The sequence below is a fragment of the Anomaloglossus baeobatrachus genome, unplaced genomic scaffold (assembly GCF_048569485.1).
Source record: "Anomaloglossus baeobatrachus isolate aAnoBae1 unplaced genomic scaffold, aAnoBae1.hap1 Scaffold_118, whole genome shotgun sequence".
Classification (NCBI taxonomy): domain Eukaryota; kingdom Metazoa; phylum Chordata; class Amphibia; order Anura; family Aromobatidae; genus Anomaloglossus; species Anomaloglossus baeobatrachus.
The window spans coordinates 426,044-448,007 of record NW_027441888.1 but is presented as its reverse complement, the minus strand read 5'-3'; the positions used below and the strand labels follow the sequence as shown (position 1 = coordinate 448,007).

Genomic DNA, 21,964 nt, shown 5'->3' with positions numbered 1-21,964 from the left:
CTTCACAATAAAAAGAAAACCAAATGTTCACAGTTGTTGGCAGGTTCTGTACATGACCTGATGGTAACCCTGAAAACACAGGGAAATTCCAGGTTGTCAGGTCGCAAAACATAAAAAATGCGAAGGGAAAGAATACTTTCACAAGGCACTGTAGCTCCCTATACAGTGTGTCCACCCATATCCAGTCCACCGCCATTAACTTGAGAACGGCGACAGCTAAAGGCATAGAAATGGTGTCTAGGTATAGTAAAGTAGCCCTGCGCTACGCAATTAAACCACCTATAGCGCCACCTGGTGGAAAACAACGGAGTTAGCATTTTTATCTTGAAAACTGAACGAGAGAGAGAAAAAAAGTGAATTACAAAATTGTAGGGCATCATCAATTCAATACGAATCGACGCCTTGCATACAGAAAAGCTATGATTGGAACGAGTAAAACTCATAAGGCTGCGGACGTGAAGCGATACCTCATGGAGACCTTCCTACAAGTCATTGGGTATGGTGACTGTGTGGAGTGGCCTCCGCTCACCTGACCCGACCCCATTGGACTTTTCTTTCTAGGGCATCATCAATTCAATACGAATCGACATCTTGCATACAGAAATGCTATGATATGAAACCCGTGACCCCCCCCCCCCTAAAACATTGAATGCTGGTCACACATATGGCGCTCATTTAACTTTGATGCTCAAAGTGTCCCCCGTCAGCTGCAATGCACATCGGGACTCTGCACAGCATACTGTATCTTGCTGCACGTTGTGCAATATGGTAGGTGACACGTTGTCATAGGTCCTGCAATGTTGGTGGAGGGGTCGCATACACCTGCCGATTGATGTGACCTCACAGAAAGAAGTCCAGTGTGGTCAGGTCCGGTGAGCGTGGAGGCCACTCCATGCAGCCACCATACCCAATGACTTGTAGGAAGGTCTCCATGAGGTATCGCTTCACGTCCGCAGCCTTATGAGTTTTACATGTTCTAATCATAGCATTTCTGTATGCAAGATGTCCATTCATATTGAACTGATGATGCCCTACAACTTTGTAATTCACTTTTTTTTTTCTATCTCGTTCCGTTTGAGATAAAAATGCTAAGTCCGTTTTCCACCAGGTGGCGCTATAGGTGGTTTCAATGCGTAGCGCATGGCTACTTTACTATACCTAGACATCACTTCTATGCCTATAGCTACCGCCGTTCTCAAGTTAATGGCGGTGGACAGGATATGGGTGGATACACTGTATATCCTATATACAGTATAAGCCCCCACACAGCCTCTCTATATACAGTATAAGCCCCCACACAGCCTCTCTATATACAGTATAAGCCCCCACACAGCCTCCCTATATACAGTATAAGCCCCCACACAGCCTCTCTATATACAGTATAAGCCCCACACAGCCTCTCTATATACAGTATAAGCCCCACACAGCCTCCTATATACAGTATAAGCCCCACACAGCCTCCTATATACAGTATAAGCCCCCACACAGCTTCCTATATACAGTATAAGCCCCACACAGCCTCTCTATATACAGTATAAGCCCCCACACAGCCTCTCTATATACAGTATAAGCCCCCACACAGCCTCTCTATATACAGTATAAGCCCCCACACAGCCTCCTTATATACAGTATAAGCCCCCACACAGCCTCCCTATATACAGTATAAGCCTCCACACAGCCTCTCTATATACAGTATAAGCCTCCACACAGCCTCTCTATATACAGTATAACCCCCACACAGCCTCTCTATATACAGTATAAGCCCCCACACAGCCTCTCTATATACAGTATAAGCCCCCACACAGCCTCTCTATATACAGTATAACCCCCACACAGCCTCTCTATATACAGTATAACCCCCACACAGCCTCCCTATATACAGTATAAGCCCCCACACAGCCTCCCTATATACAGTATAAGCCCCCACACAGCCTCCCTATATACAGTATAAGCCTCCACACAGCCTCTCTATATACAGTATAACCCTCCACACAGCCTCTCTATATACAGTATAACCCTCCACACAGCCTCTCTATATACAGTATAACCCCCACACAGCCTCTCTATATACAGTATAAGCCCCCACACAGTCTCCCTATATACAGTATAAGCCCCCACACAGTCTCCCTATATACAGTATAAGCCCCCACACAGCCTCTCTATATACAGTATAAGCCCCCACACAGCCTCTCTATATACAGTATAAGCCCCCACACAGCCTCCTATATACAGTATAAGCCTCCACACAGCCTCTCTATATACAGTATAACCCTCCACACAGCCTCTCTATATACAGTATAACCCTCCACACAGCCTCTCTATATACAGTATAACCCCCACACAGCCTCTCTATATACAGTATAACCCCCACACAGCCTCTCTATATACAGTATAAGCCCCACACAGCCTCTCTATATACAGTATGAGCCCCCACACAGCCTCTCTATATACAGTATAAGCCCCCACACAGTCTCCCTATATACAGTATAAGCCCCCACACAGCCTCCCTATATACAGTATAAGCCCCCACACAGCCTCCCTATATACAGTATAAGCCCCCACACAGCCTCCCTATATACAGTATAAGCCCCCACACAGCCTCCCTATATACAGTATAAGCCTCCACACAGCCTCTCTATATACAGTATAACCCTCCACACAGCCTCTCTATATACAGTATAACCCTCCACACAGCCTCTCTATATACAGTATAACCCCCACACAGCCTCTCTATATACAGTATAAGCCCCCACACAGCCTCTCTATATACAGTATAAGCCCCCACACAGCCTCTCTATATACAGTATAAGCCCCCACACAGCCTCTCTATATACAGTATAAGCCCCCACACAGCCTCTCTATATACAGTATAAGCCCCCACACAGCCTCTCTATATACAGTATAAGCCCCCACACAGCCTCCTATATACAGTATAAGCCCCCACACAGCCTCTCTATATACAGTATAAGCCCCCACACAGCCTCTCTATATACAGTATAAGCCCCCACACAGCCTCTCTATATACAGTATAAGCCCCCACACAGCCTCTCTATATACAGTATAAGCCCCACAGCCTCCTATATACAGTATAAGCCCCCACACAGCCTCCTATATACAGTATAAGCCCCCACACAGCCTCCCTATATACAGTATAAGCCCCCACACAGCCTCCTATATACAGTATAAGCCCCCACACAGCCTCTCTATATACAGTATAACCCCCACACAGCCTCTCTATATACAGTATAAGCCCTCACACAGCCTCTCTATATACAGTATAAGCCCCCACACAGCCTCTCTATATACAGTATAACCCCCCACACAGCCTCTCTATATACAGTATAAGCCCCCACACAGCCTCTCTATATACAGTATAAGCCCCACACAGCCTCCTATATACAGTATAAGCCCCCCCACACAGCCTCTCTATATACAGTATAAGCCCCACACAGCCTCCTATATACAGTATAAGCCCCCACAAAGCCTCATATATACAGTATAAGCCCCCACACAGCCTCTCTATATACAGTATAAGCCCCCACACAGCCTCTCTATATACAGTATAAGCCCCACACAGCCTCTCTATATACAGTATAAGACCCCACACAGCCTCCCTATATACAGTATAAGCCCCCACACAGCCTCTCTATATACAGTATAAGCCCCCACACAGCCTCTCTATATACAGTATAAGCCCCCACACAGCCTCTCTATATACAGTATAAGCCCCCACACAGCCTCTCTATATACAGTATAACCCCCACACAGCCTCTCTATATACAGTATAAGCCCCCACACAGCCTCTCTATATACAGTATAACCCCCACACAGCCTCCCTATATACAGTATAAGCCCCCACACAGCCTCTCTATATACAGTATAACCCCCACACAGCCTCCCTATATACAGTATAAGCCCCACACAGCCCCTCTATATACAGTATAATCCCCCACACAGCCTCCCTATATACAGTATAAGCCCCACACAGCCCCTCTATATACAGTATAAGCCCCACACAGCCCCTCTATATACAGTATAAGCCCCACACAGCCCCTCTATATACAGTATAAGCCCCCACACAGCCTCTCTATATACAGTATAACCCCCACACAGCCTCTCTATATACAGTATAAGCCCTCACACAGCCTCTCTATATACAGTATAAGCCCCCACACAGCCTCTCTATATACAGTATAACCCCCCACACAGCCTCTCTATATACAGTATAAGCCCCCACACAGCCTCTCTATATACAGTATAACCCCCACACAGCCTCCCTATATACAGTATAAGCCCCCACACAGCCTCTCTATATACAGTATAAGCCCCCACACAGCCTCTCTATATACAGTATAACCCCCACACAGCCTCTCTATATACAGTATAACCCCCACACAGCCTCTCTATATACAGTATAAGCCCTCACACAGCCTCTCTATATACAGTATAAGCCCCCACACAGCCTCTCTATATACAGTATAACCCCCACACAGCCTCCCTATATACAGTATAAGCCCCCACACAGCCTCTCTATATACAGTATAAGCCCCCACACAGCCTCTCTATATACAGTATAACCCCCACACAGCCTCTCTATATACAGTATAACCCCCACACAGCCTCTCTATATACAGTATAAGCCCCCACACAGCCTCTCTATATACAGTATAAGCCCCCACACAGCCTCTCTATATACAGTATAACCCCCACACAGCCTCTCTATACACAGTATAACCCCCACACAGCCTCTCTATATACAGTATAAGCCCTCACACAGCCTCTCTATATACAGTATAAGCCCCCACACAGCCTCTCTATATACAGTATAACCCCCACACAGCCTCCCTATATACAGTATAAGCCCCACACAGCCTCCCTATATACAGTATAAGCCCCCACACAGCCTCTCTATATACAGTATAAGCCCCCACACAGCCTCCCTATATACAGTATAAGCCCCCACACAGCCTCTCTATATACAGTATAACCCCCACACAGCCTCTCTATATACAGTATAATCCCCCACAGCCTCTCTATATACAGTATAAGCCCCCACACAGCCTCTCTATATACAGTATAAGCCCCCACACAGCCTCTCTATATACAGTATAACCCCCACACAGCCTCTCTATATACAGTATAACCCCCACACAGCCTCCCTATATACAGTATAAGCCCCCACACAGCCTCCCTATATACAGTATAAGCCCCCACACAGCCTCTCTATATACAGTATAACCCCCACACAGCCTGCTATATACAGTATAAGCCCCACACAGCCTCCTATATACCTGATCTCCATATATCACCTATATACAATATGTGCTCATACACATGGAGAAACACCCACCTGCAGAGCCGCACGGTAACGTGTAGAATGGAGTTGATGGGAAACCGTCACCGGAAGGGGCGGGGCGGGGCCTCATCAGTGCAGATCTGGGAGCAAGAAGCAAAGGAAAAAAAGAAAAAAACGGCAGAGTAGGTGCTAGAATGTACGGGCTCCTGACCGGTATGACGTCACTGGTCATGTGATGGGGCGTGTTCATAATGCAGCCTGGTGTTTTCAGCCCAACCTTTCCAGATAGAAAAACAATGTTTATTCTAAGTGCACGTGGGCACAGAGGGGATTACAATAGATATAATAGAAGCGGGGTCTAGTGCTGACACCCCCATAGGTAGATGCTAAATCCCAGTGGCCAGAGGGACCTCTGCTGACGTCACGCCCATGTGACCGGCCTCTTGTGTGGGAGGAGCCTGTAGTTGCCGGCAGTCAGTGCGCAGTTGCTGTTTCCAGCCCTGGGTGTGTGATGTAACAAGAGGTCATATCTGATGAAGATGCAATACTCTGGAGGGGGGTGCAATGTTCTGTCTGTGGGGGGGAGAGTGCGATGCTCTGTCTGTGGGGGGAGGGGAGAGAGTGCAATGCTCTGTCTATGGGGGGGGGAGAGTGCAATGCTCTGTGTATGGGGGGGGGGGGGAGAGTGCAATGCTCTGTGTATGGGGGGGGGAGAGTGCAATGCTCTGTCTGTGGGGGGGAGAGTGCAATGCTCTGTGTATGGGGGGGGGGGGAGAGTGCAATGCTCTGTGTATGGGGGGGGGGGAGAGTGCAATGCTCTGTCTGTGGGGGGGAGAGTGCAATGCTCTGTCTATGGGGGGGGAGAGTGCAATGCTCTGTGTATGGGGGGGGGGGGAGAGTGCAATGCTCTGTGTATGGGGGGGGGGAGAGTGCAATGCTCTGTCTATGGGGGGGAGAGTGCAATGCTCTGTCTATGGGGGGGGAGAGTGCAATGCTCTGTCTGTGGGGGGGGGAGAGTGCAATGCTCTGTCTATGGGGGGGGGAGAGAGTGCAATGCTCTGTCTATGGGGGGGGGAGAGTGCAATGCTCTGTCTGTGGGGGGGGAGAGTGCAATGCTCTGTCTGTGGGGGGGGAGAGTGCAATGCTCTGTCTATGGGGGGGGAGAGAGTGCAATGCTCTGTCTATGGGGGGGGGAGAGTGCAATGCTCTGTCTATGGGGGGGGAGAGTGCAATGCTCTGTCTATGGGGGGGAGAGTGCAATGCTCTGTCTGTGGGGGGGAGAGTGCGATGCTCTGTCTATGGGGGGGAGAGTGCAATGCTCTGTCTGTGGGGGGGGAGAGAGTGCAATGCTCTGTCTATGGGGGGAGCCTCTTTGTTTTTTCCTATATCCATCTAGCCATAATGGTAATCTCCAGTGCGGTCAGGACGTGCAGCTCGTGGCGGTATTTCCTATGTGTTACTCCCTTTAGTAATTCTGATGTCTCGTGTTCTTCTATGAAGCAATTCATTATTGTAATACGACTCCTCTTATATCTCGCTTCATGTGACGTCTGTCAGTTACATTATGTTGTACCGCATTACAGGACATGGGCGGGGCGCGGCTCCTGGTGTCGGTTTTATCGCGGCTCTTCGCAGAGCAGCACCCGGGGTCCCTGTCGTCTTTTTCCATTAGAGGCATGGAGCGGGGGGATAGATCCAGGAGGAGGGGATTGGAGCAGTCACTGTATATAAGGTAAGAACATTGGATATTAAAGGTCGAACCAGAGATCACAAAGAGCTGAATTCCACAATGATCTGTGACTGATACTGATGTGTTTATTACCAGGTGATTATCAGCGCATTCATCATAGTATCATAGTATCATAGTTTTTAAGGTTGAAGGGAGACTCTAAGTCCATCTAGTTCAACCCGTAGCCTAACATGTTGATCCAGAGGAAGGCAAAAAAAACCCAATGTGGCAAACAAGTTCCAATGGGGAAAAAATTTCCTTCCTGACTCCACATCCGGCAATCAGACTAGTTCCCTGGATCAACACCCTGTCATAAAATCTAATATACATAACTGCTAATATTACATTTTTGAAGAAAGGTGTCCAGGCTCTGCTTAAATGTTAGTAGTGAATCACTCATTACAACATCATGCGGCAGAGAGTTCCACAGTCTCACTGCTCGTACAGTAAAGAATCCTCGTCTGTGATTATGATTAAACCTTCTTTCCTCAAGACGTAGCGGATGCCCCCGTGTTCCAGTCGCAGGCCTAGGTGTAAAAAGATCTTTGGAAAGGTCTCTGTACTGTCCCCTCATATATTTATACATTGTGATTAGATCCCCCCTAAGCCTTCGTTTTTCCAAACTAAATAACCCCAAGTTTAATAACCTGTCTTGGTGTTGCAGCCCACCCATTCCTCTAATAATCTTGGTCGCTCTTCTCTGCACCCTCTCCAGTTCAGCTATGTCCTTCTTATATATCGGTGACCAGAATTGTACACAGTATTCTAAGTGCGGTCGCACTAGTGACTTGTACAGAGGTAGAAGTATATTTTTTTTCATGAACACTTATACCTCTTTTAATACATCCCATTATTTTATTAGCCCTGGCAGCAGCTGCCTGACACTGTCCACTAAAGTGAAGTTTACCATCCACCCATACACCCAAGTCTTTTTCTGTGTCTGTTTTACCCAGTGTTCTACAATTAAGTACATAATCATAAATGTTATTTCCTCTACCCAAGTGCATGACCTTACATTTATCTACATTAAACTTCAATTGCCACTTCTCAGCCCAATCATCCAATTTACATAAATCTCCCTGTAATATAAAATTATCCTCCTCTGTATTGATTACCCTGCAGAGTTTGGTATCATCTGCAAATATTGAAATTCTACTCCGCATGCCCCCAACAAGGTCATTTATAAATATGTTGAAAAGAAGCGGGCCCAATACTGACCCCTGTGGTACCCCACTATGAACTGAGACCCAGTCCGAGTACGTACCATTAATAACCACCCTTTGTTTCCTATCACTGAGCCAGTTTTTAACCAGTTACACATATTTTCCCCTATCCCCATTATTCTCATTTTATGTACCAACTTTTGTGTGGCACCGTATCAAAAGCTTTTGAAAAGTCCATATACACAACATCCACTGCATTTCCCTGGTCCAAGCTTGAACTTACCTCTTCATAGAAGCTGATCAAATTAGTTTGACAGGATCGATCCCTCATAAACCCATGTTGATACTCTGTCATAAGGTTATTTTTCTTGAGATACTCCAGTATAGCATCTCTCAAGAAACCCTCAAGGATTTTACCAACCGTAGAGGTTAAACTTACCGGCCTATAATTTCCTGGCTCAGTTTTTGTCCCCTTTTTGAATATTGGCACCACATTTGCTATGCGCCAGTCCTGCGGTACCGACCCTGTTATTAAGGAATCTGAAATAATCATTCATTATACACAGTTTATGGTAATTTGTGGCATTATTATTATTATTATTATTACTAATTATTGGTCATTTTTCTTTATAGAGTTCGGGGCAATATCTGCTCCTACAAAGAATTCTTCCTCATCCACTGATATGAAGGTTTCATCTATTGGAGAGAATCCCACAAGTGACATAAGAGGATATCTCTGTGTATACATTCTCTGTGCTGTGTATTATATGGGGTGTACTTATATATTCTCTGTACTGTGTATTATATGGGGTGGTACTTATATATTCTCTGTACTGTGTATTATATGGGGGTGTACTTATATATTCTCTGTGCTGTGTATTATATGGGGTGTACTTATATTAATGTTTGTATTGATGCTTCTTGTAATCTTCTATCAGTGTGAGTTGTCATTTGCTCGTGTCTTGGTGATTTGATGATTCTCGGTGACGGTGTTTGTTCCCTCCTCAGAGGTTGTGTGGGTTTTATCAGTGGCCGCATTCACTTTGATATTGTCATGATTAAGAGCAGTCATCTGTGTGAAATGCGGTGACGGGCAGGGTGTCCTTTTTTCACATCATGCTTTTTCACTGTCTTTAATAAAGTTTCTTTTAATTAAGCGGTTGCTGGGTTTCCTCTCTTCTATGTGGTCTCATAGACGCTGCCATCACTATTCTAGGACTTAGTGGCAGCTATGGGCTGCTATTAACTTTTTATTACCCCGATTGTCACCACACCGGGGCAATCAGGATGATCCAGGTAAAGTGCTGGGATTGTCACATCTAATGGATGCGGTGGTCCGGGAGGCTGCAGGCTGATATTTTTAGACTGGGGGGCAGCCTAATAACCATAGGCATCCCCAGTCTGAGAATCAAAATTGAGGGGACTGCACGCTGTTATTTATTTTACTGTACAATATAGACCCACCCACCGGCATCTGATTGGTTGCAGTCAGATAGCTGTCATTCAGCGTGGGGGGGTGTCTGGTTGCAGTCAATCACAGCCACCAGTGGGCAGGGTAAGCCGTGAATATGTATGAGCCTAATGAGCAGCCTAGGAAGAAGAATGACGGGCCGCGGGAGCAGTGTGACAGCCGCGCCAGTGATCGGTGAGTATGAAGTCATTGCTCCTATCCCTTTGTGTCGGATTCTGGTTCCCATAGACTTTATATGGGGACCAGCATCTGAGCAGACACTGGGGATCAATCGGGGGATTGATCTGCCAGTCCTCCAAAACGCAGAAAGAAGTGACATGCTGCTGCTTTTTTTCTGCAACCAAAACTGCAAGGAACAAAGAAGCAACGTGTGCACAGCCTGTCTGAATTCTCATAGACGGCTGGGGAAGGCAATGCATGCAGATTTGGGCAACAAACTGCACCCTAAAACGTGGCAAAATACGCAGCGTGCGCACAGGGCCTAAAGATGGAATTGCTGCTAGTCAACTTGCCAGACCTGTCACAGTGGCCGCTGTGTAATGTGTGGCAGACGGACAGGAGGTATGAGAACGGCCTCTGACCGCACCACATCCTTAGCTCTTCATTGTATTACCTGGCCGCTGTGTAATGTGTGGCAGATGGACAGGAGGTATGAGAACGGCCTCTGACCGCACCACATCCTTAGCTCTTCATTTTATTACCTGGCCGGTGTGTAATGTGTGGCAGATGGACAGGAGGTATGAGAACGGCCTCTACCGCACCACATCCTTAGCTCTTCATTGTATTACCTGGCCGGTGTGTAATGTGTGGCAGATGGACAGGAGGTGTGAGAACGACCTCTGACCGCACCACATCCTTAGCTCTTCATTGTATTACCTGGCCGGTGTGTAATGTGTGGTAGATGGACAGGAGGTATGAGAACGGCCTCTACCGCACCACATCCTTAGCTCTTTATTATATTACCTGGCCGGTGTGTAATGTGTGGCAGATGGACAGGAGGTATGAGAACGGCCTCTACCGCACCACAGCCTTAGCTCTTCATTGTATTACCTGGCCGGTGTGTAATGTGTGGCAGATGGACAGGAGGTATGAGAACGGCCTCTGACCGCACCACATCCTTAGCTCTTCATTTTATTACCTGGCCGGTGTGTAATGTGTGGCAGACGGACAGGAGGTGTGAGAACGGCCTCTGACCGCACCACATCCTTAGCTCTTCATTGTATTACCTGGCCGGTGTGTAATGTGTGGTAGATGGACAGGAGGTATGAGAACGGCCTCTACCGCACCACATCCTTAGCTCTTTATTATATTACCTGGCCGGTGTGTAATGTGTGGTAGATGGACAGGAGGTATGAGAACGGCTTCTGACCGCACCACATCCTTAGCTCTTCATTATATTACCTGGCCGGTGTGTAATGTGTGGCAGATGGACAGGAGGTATGAGAACGGCCTCTACCGCACCACATCCTTAGCTCTTCATTATATTACCTGGCCGGTGTGTAATGTGTGGCAGATGGACAGGAGGTATGAGAACGGCCTCTACCGCACCACAGCCTTAGCTCTTCATTGTATTACCTGGCCGGTGTGTAATGTGTGGCAGATGGACAGGAGGTGTGAGAACGGCCTCTACCGCACCACATCCTTAGCTCTTCATTGTATTACCTGGCCGGTGTGTAATGTGTGGCAGATGGACAGGAGGTATGAGAACGGCCTCTGACCGCACCACATCCTTAGCTCTTCATTTTATTACCTGGCCGGTGTGTAATGTGTGGCAGATGGACAGGAGGTATGAGAACGGCCTCTGACCGCACCACATCCTTAGCTCTTCATTATATTACCTGGCCGGTGTATAATGTGTGGCAGATGGACAGGAGGTGTGAGAACGGCCTCTGACCGCACCACAGCCTTAGCTCTTCATTATATTACCTGGCCGGTGTGTAATGTGTGGCACATGGACAGGAGGTGTGAGAACGGCCTCTGACCGCACCACAGCCTTGTCTCTTCATTTTATTACCTGGCATAACGTTACTCACTAGTGATTGATGGCCCTGACAGAAGTTATGAAGCATTGAACGACCGCCCTATTACATGGAATCCATTACAAGCTGCGGTCAGACACATTTGCCCTATATGATGATTATGGCAGCATGTACATCATTGTGAATAGATTTATTTCATAAAATAACCACTTTAAATGGAATAAACCTTCCATAGTAAAGTTTGTAATAGTGAGTTGAAAGAAAAAAAACATCTGCAAAGGGCGCCCTGCAACTAAAGGTCTTGACCTGAATCACTCTTTTTTTTTCCCCTTTGATCTCATGTGTAACACAATAACAAGAAACTTTAGTACCACTACATGAGTTCAGAAGTGTCTTCATCAAGCCATTAGTCTCTTTCGGACAATCACTGACCTCAGCAACTTGTTCCAGCTACATCGGATGAGCCACGGAGATCTGTGATTGGCTGCAGCAATGTTGAAGTGATGTCACAGCCAAACAGCATAGAACATGACAGCAGTGAAGACCATGCTCAATCTGGTTTGGGACTGTAAGGGTATGTGCACAGTCAGTGTTTGCAACGTTTTGGAAGTAGCGTGTTTTTCCATTTTTCAGTACAAGCACAGTGGATGGATTTATAGAAATCTCCTGCCCACTGAGCTTCTTTTCTCTGCTCCATAAATTGATATATGGTGTGGCTTTCTGAGCTGCAACATGTCAATTTCTGTTGCTCTGGCCCGACTGTTCTCCACATGGTGAAAAAAGCAAAAGTTGGTAGCACCCCGAACCCTGATCGTAGGCACGGGCTGCTGTGTTCTACTGCAGAGCAAACTCGCATTTCCACAGGCGGGCTGACACTGCGTCAGCTGCTGTACATGTGTCGCGGGCGGAGGGGCCGCGCTCGCTACGCGCGGGTCTGGGGCTTCTCTCTGCTGCTTGGTGGCTCGAGCGGTGGGCCGGACCCGGGGACGCGAGCAGCGCTCCTCGCCCGTGGGTGAAAAGGGGTGGTTTGTTTGTTTGGGGAAGATTGTTCGTGACGTCACCCACGGGTCGTGGTGATGGTGGCACCACCGCTGCTGGTGACGGGGATCCCGGGAGAGATGGTAGGGAGCAGCTAGGGTGTTGTCCCCTCCGTAGGGATTGGTGGTCCCGGGGCCCGGTTGTGATGCGGGGAGGCTGGATGGCTGGGGTGCAGGGTCGCAGGGGCGACGCGGTGCCGGATGGCACAGTTGTACTCACTCAGATACAAAAATGCACAAAGCCCTCGGTAAACCAAACGGCTGGATGGACGGGTCTCGCAGCCGGCTGCTGCTTCTGTGTTCTCCCCGGACAGGTGGTGGCGGCTGTCTTTCCCTGCACCTTTTAACTAACTTGACTATGATGGTTTCCAATGGTAGTCCACTCCCTGGTGTATTGGCCCAAGGGAGCTCTCGTTGCCCGCAGGCGCTGGCCCTTTGGATCTCTAGCCCTTAGAGGTGGCTCTCTATCCGGACAGGCGGTTGCCTTCTGACGGGACTTGGTAGTTAGGGAACTTCGGGGGTTCCGGTCACACTCGGATTTGACCTTTGCCAGCGGCTTCTAGCCTGGTCAGGCTCCGATGGCCCTGCCCTTTTGTGCTGCTACAGGTTCTGCTTCCCGGCTCGGTACCGGCGTGTCACTGCCGCTCTCCGGTCCTTCGGTTTCACCGACCTGCACCTACTCCTGCAGACGGCCACCACCGTCTGCCGACCTTGCTCATGGTGCCTGGGCTCCGTCCCAGACACCAGCAGTTCTACTCCTGTCCACTTCAGTTCTTTCCTGCCCACCCTAGGCTCCTCACTTCACTCCTCTCTCCTCGACTCTCTGACACTATCTGCTTGCTTTTTCCCCGCCTCCAGGACTGTGAACTCCTCGGTCGGTGGGGCCAACCGCCTGGCTCCACCCCACCTGGTTTGGACATCAGCCCCTGGAGGAGGCAACAAGGATTTTTAAGTTTCACGGATGGACCTGTCTAGGGGAGGGGGTGTGAGCGGTGTCATGCCTGTGACTACCTGGCTAGTCAAGGGCGTCACATTCCCCCTTGGTAAAATGCAGACTGTCCGTGGGCTGCCCGTCCATCACCAGTGTTATTTTTCAAACTGCAAAAGATATAAACATTAACAGGTAAACATTATGCATTCTTTTATCTTCCCTGACGGGAGGCTTTTCTTAAACGTTGCTAACATATAAAACATATAAAAACATTTTTATTAACAACGGACGGTCTTCCGCTCTCCCACCCAAGCAACCTAAACCTTGATGCTGCCCCTAAGAAGTGGGCAGCACCCCTTTCACCCCAGTCCAGGTCCAGGTCAGCCGAGCGGGAACGAGTACGGTGTCTCGCACCGGCTGCTATTTCAGGGGACCCCACGTCAAGGAGGACCCCTGACCCCCGGAGGATGGTCACCGGTCCTGGTGGTGACCGGACCCCAGCCTACTCTGCTGGTCCTTCCTCCAACCTGCCTCTCCGGAGGCGGCAACGGTTCCCAGCCCACAAAACTTATTTACAAGGCCACAAGTCCGTGGCTGGCCTGCAAGTTCTCGGCCTTGTCCATGAGCAGTTCCTCATGTGGTGGGGGCTTAATTTAACTGGGAACAACGGTTCTTTTTGAAAACGGACGGCAATCAGGTTACAACTCGGTGATTAGCATTCAGTCATTCATAACCGGAACAATCAACATGCTGAGGGTCCCAACGGGGACAACTTTCTTTCTTTTCAGTGAAAACTCCATGCTTTCGGGGCGGCTACCACCGCGGGGGGTCGGCCCGGTCGGGTACCGGATGATACATCGGGTTCTCCTTCCATATGCAACTCATTCCGGAGCCACGGATAGCCACTGGAAACGGTGGCGGGGGTAGCGTGCTCGGGACCTCTTCCTCCATCAGCTGCACCCTCTCTGGACCTCCCGCTGCGGCACCGAACCCCGGCTCCCACTCAATCAAGGCTGGTTCAGGAGCTTGTGTGGCTTAATCGCGACGCGGCACGGCCGAAGCGGCCCCTTGCTCACGGGCCCACACCACGGCAACGATTCTGCGTACCTCCGCCTTCCAATCTAGCAGCTGCTGCAGGCTCTGCACCCTCACCTTCAGGCAAAACCGGACCAGCTCCCGCTCCAGCCAAGCAGCGGTCCCGGCGGGGAGCTCACCCGGGCCGCAGTCTTCAAAAGCTACTCCTCCTGTTTCTACAGAGCCTCGATGCTCCGGTGGCGGGCGCTCCTGCGCTCCAACCCGAGGACGCCGCCATCTCTCCATCCGTCCCCCCTTGGTTCTTCTGCGCACTTCCGGCTTCAGGGGCGGGGCTTCACTTTCGCGCCTTCGCTGCTCGGGGAAGACGCTCGAGCGGGAAATCTTCGCACCAAAAGATGGCGGAACTTCGAATTTTTCGGCCGGACGCCGCCGGGGAATGCAAGGCGCACTTCTACCGGTAGGTAGACTGGTTCTATCCTGTTTGTGATGCCAAGTTGTCGCGGGCGGAGGGGCCGCGCTCGCTATGCGCGGGTCCGGGGCTTCTCTCTGCTGTTGCTGCTCGGTGGCTCGAGCGGTGGGCCGGACCCGGGGACTCGAGCAGCGCTCCTCGCCCGTGAGTGAAAAGGGGTGGTTTGTTTGTTTGGGGAACATTGTTCGTGACGCCACCCACGGGTCGTGGTGATGGTGGCACCACCGCTGCTGGTGACGGGGATCCCGGGAGCGATGGTAGGGAGCAGCTAGGGTGTTGTCCCCTCCGTGGGTAGGGGTTGGTGATCCCGGGGCCCGGTTGTGATGCGGGGAGGCTGGATGGCTGGGGTGCAGGGTCGCAGGGACAGCGCGGCGCGGTGCCGGATGGCACAGTTGTACTCACTCAGATACAAAAATGCACAAAGTCCTCGGTAAACCAAACGGCTGGATGGACGGGTCCTGCAGCCGGCTGCTGCTTCTGTGTTCTCCCCGGACAGGTGGTGGCGGCTGTCTTTCCCAGCACCTTTTAACTGACTTGACTTCCCAACGGTAGTCCACAGTTCGACGGATGGACCTGTCTAGGGGAGGGGGTGTGGGCGGTGTCATGCCTGTGACTACCTGGGTAGTCCAGGGCGTCACACATGCAACCTACGAGCTTACTTTGTAGTCTTCCACATCACTTAGCCTATGTGAAAAAAATTAATGTCAACACTTTGAAATCTAGTACTACTAATAGTATACTAATACATGACAGACTGAACATGAGTCAACAGTGTGATGCAGCAGCAAAAAAGACAAGCACAATTGTGGGATGTATTAACAGAAGCACAGAGTCCAGATCAAATGAAGCAATTATCATCCTCTACTCTTTGGTCAGACCTCATCTGTAATTCTGGGCACCACGTCTTAAGACCTCAACAAACTGGAGCAAGTTCAGAGAAGAGCGACCAGAATGGTGAAGGTCTACAAACCAAGTCCTATGAGGAACGGTTACAGGATTTGGGAATGTTTAGCTTGCAAAAAAAGAAAATAGCCATCTACAAATATCTGAAGGGCTGTCACACTGTAGAGGGGTGAAACTGATTGGGACGTGTCACAGATTAGATTTTGGAATAAAAACCTTTTGACACGTTGCTTATTTTCTTTGCATTTCTGCAGCGTTTTGAGCAGCACTGTCACATTGTCAAAGTGCATGCGTTCTGCTTCCCCAGAAAAGTCTATGAGAATCATGCAAAATCCGTGCGCACAATGCTTTTTGAAACGCAGCTTTTTGATTGTCAAAAATTTGACAAAATCTCTGCGTTTAGAAAAGCAGCATGTCACTTCTTTTGTCTGTTTTGGCAGCGTTCTACACCCATTGAAATCAATGAGTTGTAGAAAAACACTGCCAAAATACTAAGCAGTTCGTTTGCACTGCATTTTTGTTGCGATCCGCATTTTTTTTTAACATAATAAACGCAGGTCTTTCGGTTTCTCTCTGCCTCTATCTCTGTCCATGTCGGTCTCTCCCTCCCACCCCCTCTCTCATACTCCCCGATCCACGATCACCGGCGTGGTGCTGCACAGCATTCACACTGTGGTGGCTTCTCTCTTTTTGAAAATGCTGGCCACTCATTAATCCATCTCATATTCCCTGCTCCCCCCACCCACCGGCACCTATGATTGGTTGCAGTCAGACATGCCCCCATGCTGAGTGATAGCTGTCTCACTGCAACCAATCACAGCCGCCGGTGGACGTGTCTATATCGAGCAGTAAAAAAAATAAATAAAAAAAAAAACCGACGTGCAGTCCCCCCAATTTGGATACCAGCCAGGGTAAAGCCACATGGCTGAAGGCTGGTATTCTCTGGATTGGGAGCCCCACGTTATTGGGAGCCCCCCAGCCTAACAATATTAGCCAGCAGCCGCCCAGAATTGCCGCATCCATTAGATGCGACAGTACCGGGACTCTACCCAACTCATCCCGAATTACCCTGGTGCGGTTTCAAATGGGGTAATAAGGTGTTAATGGCAGCAGCCCATAGCTGTCACTAAGTCCTAGGTTAATCATGGCAGGCGTCTCCCCGAGATACCTTCCATGATTAATCTGTAAGTTAAAGAAAATAAACACACACATCCAACAAATCCTTTATTTGGAATGATAGATAAAAAAACACCCTCTTTCACCACTTTATTAACCCCTCAAAAACACCTCCAGGTCCGACGTAATCCACGCAAGGTCCCACGACGCTTTCAGCTCTGCTACATTGGAAGCTGACAGGAGCGGCAGAAGAACACCACCGCTCCTGTGAGCTCCATGCTGCAACTGAAGTGAGTCGCGCGATCAGCTGTGCTGTCACTCAGGTTACTCGCGGCCACCGCTCTCAGGTGGAAGACTGCATTTGTGGCCACGGGTAACCTGAGTGAAAGCACAGCTGATCGCGCGGCTCACTGCAGTCACTCGGGATTTGCGATCACAGGTGAGTCCTTCATGTGTGACCGAAAATCAGGCTGCGACACAGGGAGAGAGACGCGCTACGTCAGTGAAATCGGGTGAAGCTCTGACGTCACTGCTGCGGACTCCTGTGTCCTGGCACTGACGTCGGATGTTCGTCTGAGTTCATGACAGCACACAGAGACAGAGCCGCGGGATCACAATGAAGTCGGGTGAAGTTCATCCGAGTTCATTCTCATTGCCCGGCTCTGTTTGTGTCTGCTGTCAGCGAGCATGTAGCAGAGCTGGGGGATCGCACTGACAAAAATGCATCCAAAACGCATGTAAAATCCATGCAAAATACATCCAAAATACATGTGTTTTGGATGCATTCTTTTTTGTCAACACACCGCGTCACGTCTGCCAGAGGGTGCATTTATTTCTGCACTAGCCAGGACGCAATGTGCGCATGAGCCCTGAGCAGGGCTGGACTGGGACTAAAATTCAGCCCTGGCATTTGGGGGTACACAGGCCCACTTTTCCAGTGGTGAATGTGTAATATATTTTTGCACTTGTATATGTGAGTACTGTATAGCATTATGTGAGCACTGTATGGCGCTATGTGACACTGTATGGCGCTATGTGAGCACTGTATGCATTATGTGACACTGTATGGCATTGTGAGTACTGTTTGGCATTATGTGACACTATAGCATTATGTGAGTACTGTATGGCACTATGTGAGCACTGTATGGCATAATGTGACAGTGTATGGCACTATGGGAGCACTGTATGGCACTATGTGACTACTGTATGGCACTATGTGAGTACTGTATGGCACTATGTGAGTACTGTATGGCACTATGTGAGTACTGTATGGCACTATGTGACACATTTTTGCAGTGTGTAGCAGACCTTGATGTATTTTCTGCTCTTTGCTTCCCTGATTTGTGGATTGTTCCGCCACATACCTGTGTCCTAATCACTCTACAAGCTCTGCAGTCACTACAGGGGATTGTACCTGTGCGGACATGCCAGGACTAATATCACGAATATCATACTAATTAGTCCTCGATTAATGACTCCACGCCCCTCCCCACACACACATAATACAATGCACCCCCATTACCCCTCCCCCCCACACACACACACATACAATACAATGCACCCCCATTACCCCTCCCCCACACACACACACATACAATGCACCCCCATTACCCCTCCCCCACACACACACACATACAATGCACCCCCATTACCCCTCCACACACACAGTACAATGTACCCCCATTACACACACACAATACAATGCACCCCCTTTACCTATCCCCCCACGCACACACAGTACAATGCACCCCCATTACACACACACACACACACACACACACACACAATACAATGCACCCCCTTTACCTCTCCCCCCACACACACACAGTGCAATGCACCCCCATTACACACACACACACACACAACAATGCACCCCCATTACACATACACACACACAATACAATGCACCACCATTACCCCTCCCCACACACGTGCACACACACAGTACAATGCACCCCCATTACACACACACACACACGGTACAATGCACCCCCATTACACATACACACACACACACACAATACAATGCACCACCATTACCCCTCCCCACACACACACGCGCGCACACACACAGTACAATGCACCCCCATTACACACGCACACAATACAATGCACCCCCATTACCCCTCCCCCCACACACAATACAATGCACCATCATTACACACACACACAATACAATGCACCCCCATTACCCCTCCCCACACACACATACAATACAATGTACTCCCATCACCCACACACAATACAATGCACCCCCATTACCCCTCCACACACACAGTACAATGCACCCCCATTACCCAAACACACACAAATACAATGCACGCTCCATTACCCCTCCCCCCACACAATACATTACACCCCCATCACGCACTACACACACAATACAATGCACCCCCCATTACCCCTCCCCACACACAATACAATGCACTCTCTATTACCTCCCCCCCAGACACGATACAATGCACCCCCCATCACCCCCTACACACACAAATTACACTTCCCCATCACTACACACTCCTGCCTCCCCCCTCCCTCGGAAAACAGCGCTCCCCCTCTGCCTGTCACAAAGCTGTGTTCCTTCACAAATGTTCCCCATTATTTGTCCTCAGCTTCTCCTCACTCATCCCCATTAATTAAACCTGTCTCTTCGGCTCCTCCATGGAGCGCTTACCGCTTCCTGATGTCTCCTGTGTGCCGACGCCCGCAGCACTGTGATGACGTCAGCAAGGTGCTGATCTCATCACGTTGCTGCACGTCGGGGGCTGGGCCCAGTCCCGGCGCACTGTTCAAATGTATTTACGTCTGAAAGATGCAAATACATTTGCACAGGAAGGAGGAAGCAGTGTTATATATATATATATATAACTCCTGTTCCCCCTTCTCTCTCCCCCCCTCTCCCCCGGGTCTCCCTCCTTTTCCCCTTCCCCCTTTTCCCTTCTCATACAGGAATCCTATATCTAGTGTTAACACCAGGGCGCCTCTTTGTTGATTCATCTTTATTAGTGATATGTGTTGTTCTTTTCCACATTTTTAATTTGTGTGTTTTTTCCTGTTTTTTTTAATCCTTTTAGTGCTGTGGCTATTTACCAATGGACTTTTTTCCACGCTACCCCCCTTATTTATATATTCCTGATTCTATGGACTATGAAAACAACAACCTTTTCTATGGGACTATGGATAAACATCGGCCTGCTTTCTGAACCTAGTGTCTATTTGTATAATTTTTACCTGTATATATCTTTTGTCCTTTTCTTGGTTCGTTATATGTAATGACTTATGTCTTTTCATATTTGTATATGTGTCTGTACTGATGTTATTTCTATTGAGCTTTGGCTGATGATATCTATGCTCCCTGATTGACCTTCCCATCATGGTGACGGTCTGCATCCAGGGTTGATGCGACCTTCCCAAGATGGTTCCTGTGGGATCTGTGTCCAATCGTGGATGACGCCGCGCGCATGCTACCGACGCCTCCATTCAGTGACGGACCGGTCATGACGTCGGAAGGGGTTTTCCCTCCCGGACCCGGACAATGGAGTGCTGACGCAGCTTCCGGTCGACTCGTTGTAGCCGACCGCGCATGCGCCGTTACTTGCGTCGCTACCGCTTGATTTGGAACAGCTGTTTGGTGGGTATTTATACCCTGGGAATTACACTTTGCCTTTGTGACCCCCATTGAAGAAGCCCTCACGAAACGCTTTGGGGTCTGTGGAGCTGCACCCCTCTTTTGCTGACTTGGCTATTATGGGTATGTGTCCTAATTAATCCTCTTGTTGTGCATCATTTGTTTGGTTACGTTATTCTGGTGCCTGGGGTGAGTTTCATCTTCTCCCCCCTTTATCATCATTTTTTAGTATTTTACGCTATGTTTGAGGCAATTGATCTTAGTGCCTAGCATTAATTTATATTTGGCACCTTTTTGTATTTTTGTGTCTCTACTTACAAACCACGGAGCATTCATTTTAGAGAGGAAAACTCTTTGTAGTATTGCTGTAGACACTCTTATTCCCAGCCTTGGTATGATGTGTTTTCTACACATATTCAGCTAGTGGGGTGCATGCTTCTCTTTTTGTATCTCTGCCAGCACTCCTTGAATCGTTTTTAATTTGTGTGTTTTTTATGCAATTGATTAATAAAATTTGTACACCTTCTGCATTAAGGTAGTGTTAATGACTCGTTTCTTTGGTTTATGATGCTTATTGAGTCTCTACTAGGGATTTATTTCCCCTCTAGTCCTATATAGGGGTTATGGTAATCAGTGGTGGTCACCAAAAATCTCCCCCACATGTTTTTGTTCAGATGTTGTTTACATCTGTTGTGCAAGAAAGTAGTGCTTCAAATGGATATTCATACGCTATGTATTAGGCCAAAAACACACTTCCGCATAAAAAACGTACGTGTCTCACATTCCGTTTTTCGGGTCCGTGTTCCGTTTTTCAGGGGCGTTTCTCCCGTACGTATGACATCCGTGTGATGGTGTATGCTAGCCGTGTGTGCATGTGGATTGGCTGTGTATGCGTACGTGTAATGTCCGTGTGAAATGATCCGTGTGTGATGCTCAACGTCATTGATACATGTCGGCTGACAGCAGACAGAGTTGCGCGATGAGAATGAACTCGGGTGAACTTCACCTGACCTCATTGTCATACCGCGGCTCTGTCTGGGTGTCGCGTACTGATCAGCGGTCACCCATAAAGGACTCACCGGTGACCGCTAATCCCGAGTGACTGAAGTGAGCAGCGCGATTAGCGCTGCTGTCACTCAGGCTACCCGTGGCCAGCTGGAGTCCTCCCCCGAGAACGCAACTCACCTGTGACTTCATCGCTGTCACTCGG

The 21,964-nt window shown here is 48.9% G+C and overlaps 1 long non-coding RNA gene across 2 annotated transcripts; it reads left to right on the top strand.

The window, feature by feature from the left end:
* The first annotated feature begins 5,731 nt into the window (after positions 1–5,731).
* On the top strand, positions 5,732–9,344 carry LOC142260519 (uncharacterized). 2 transcript variants are annotated; one of them, XR_012728666.1, is made up of 3 exons: positions 5,732–5,800; positions 6,880–7,028; positions 8,822–9,344. It is a non-coding gene; the product is annotated as an uncharacterized LOC142260519 (long non-coding RNA). The 2 variants fall into 2 exon arrangements; XR_012728667.1 differs by having other exon boundaries at positions 5,746–5,819.
* Positions 9,345–21,964: the final 12,620 nt, after the last annotated feature.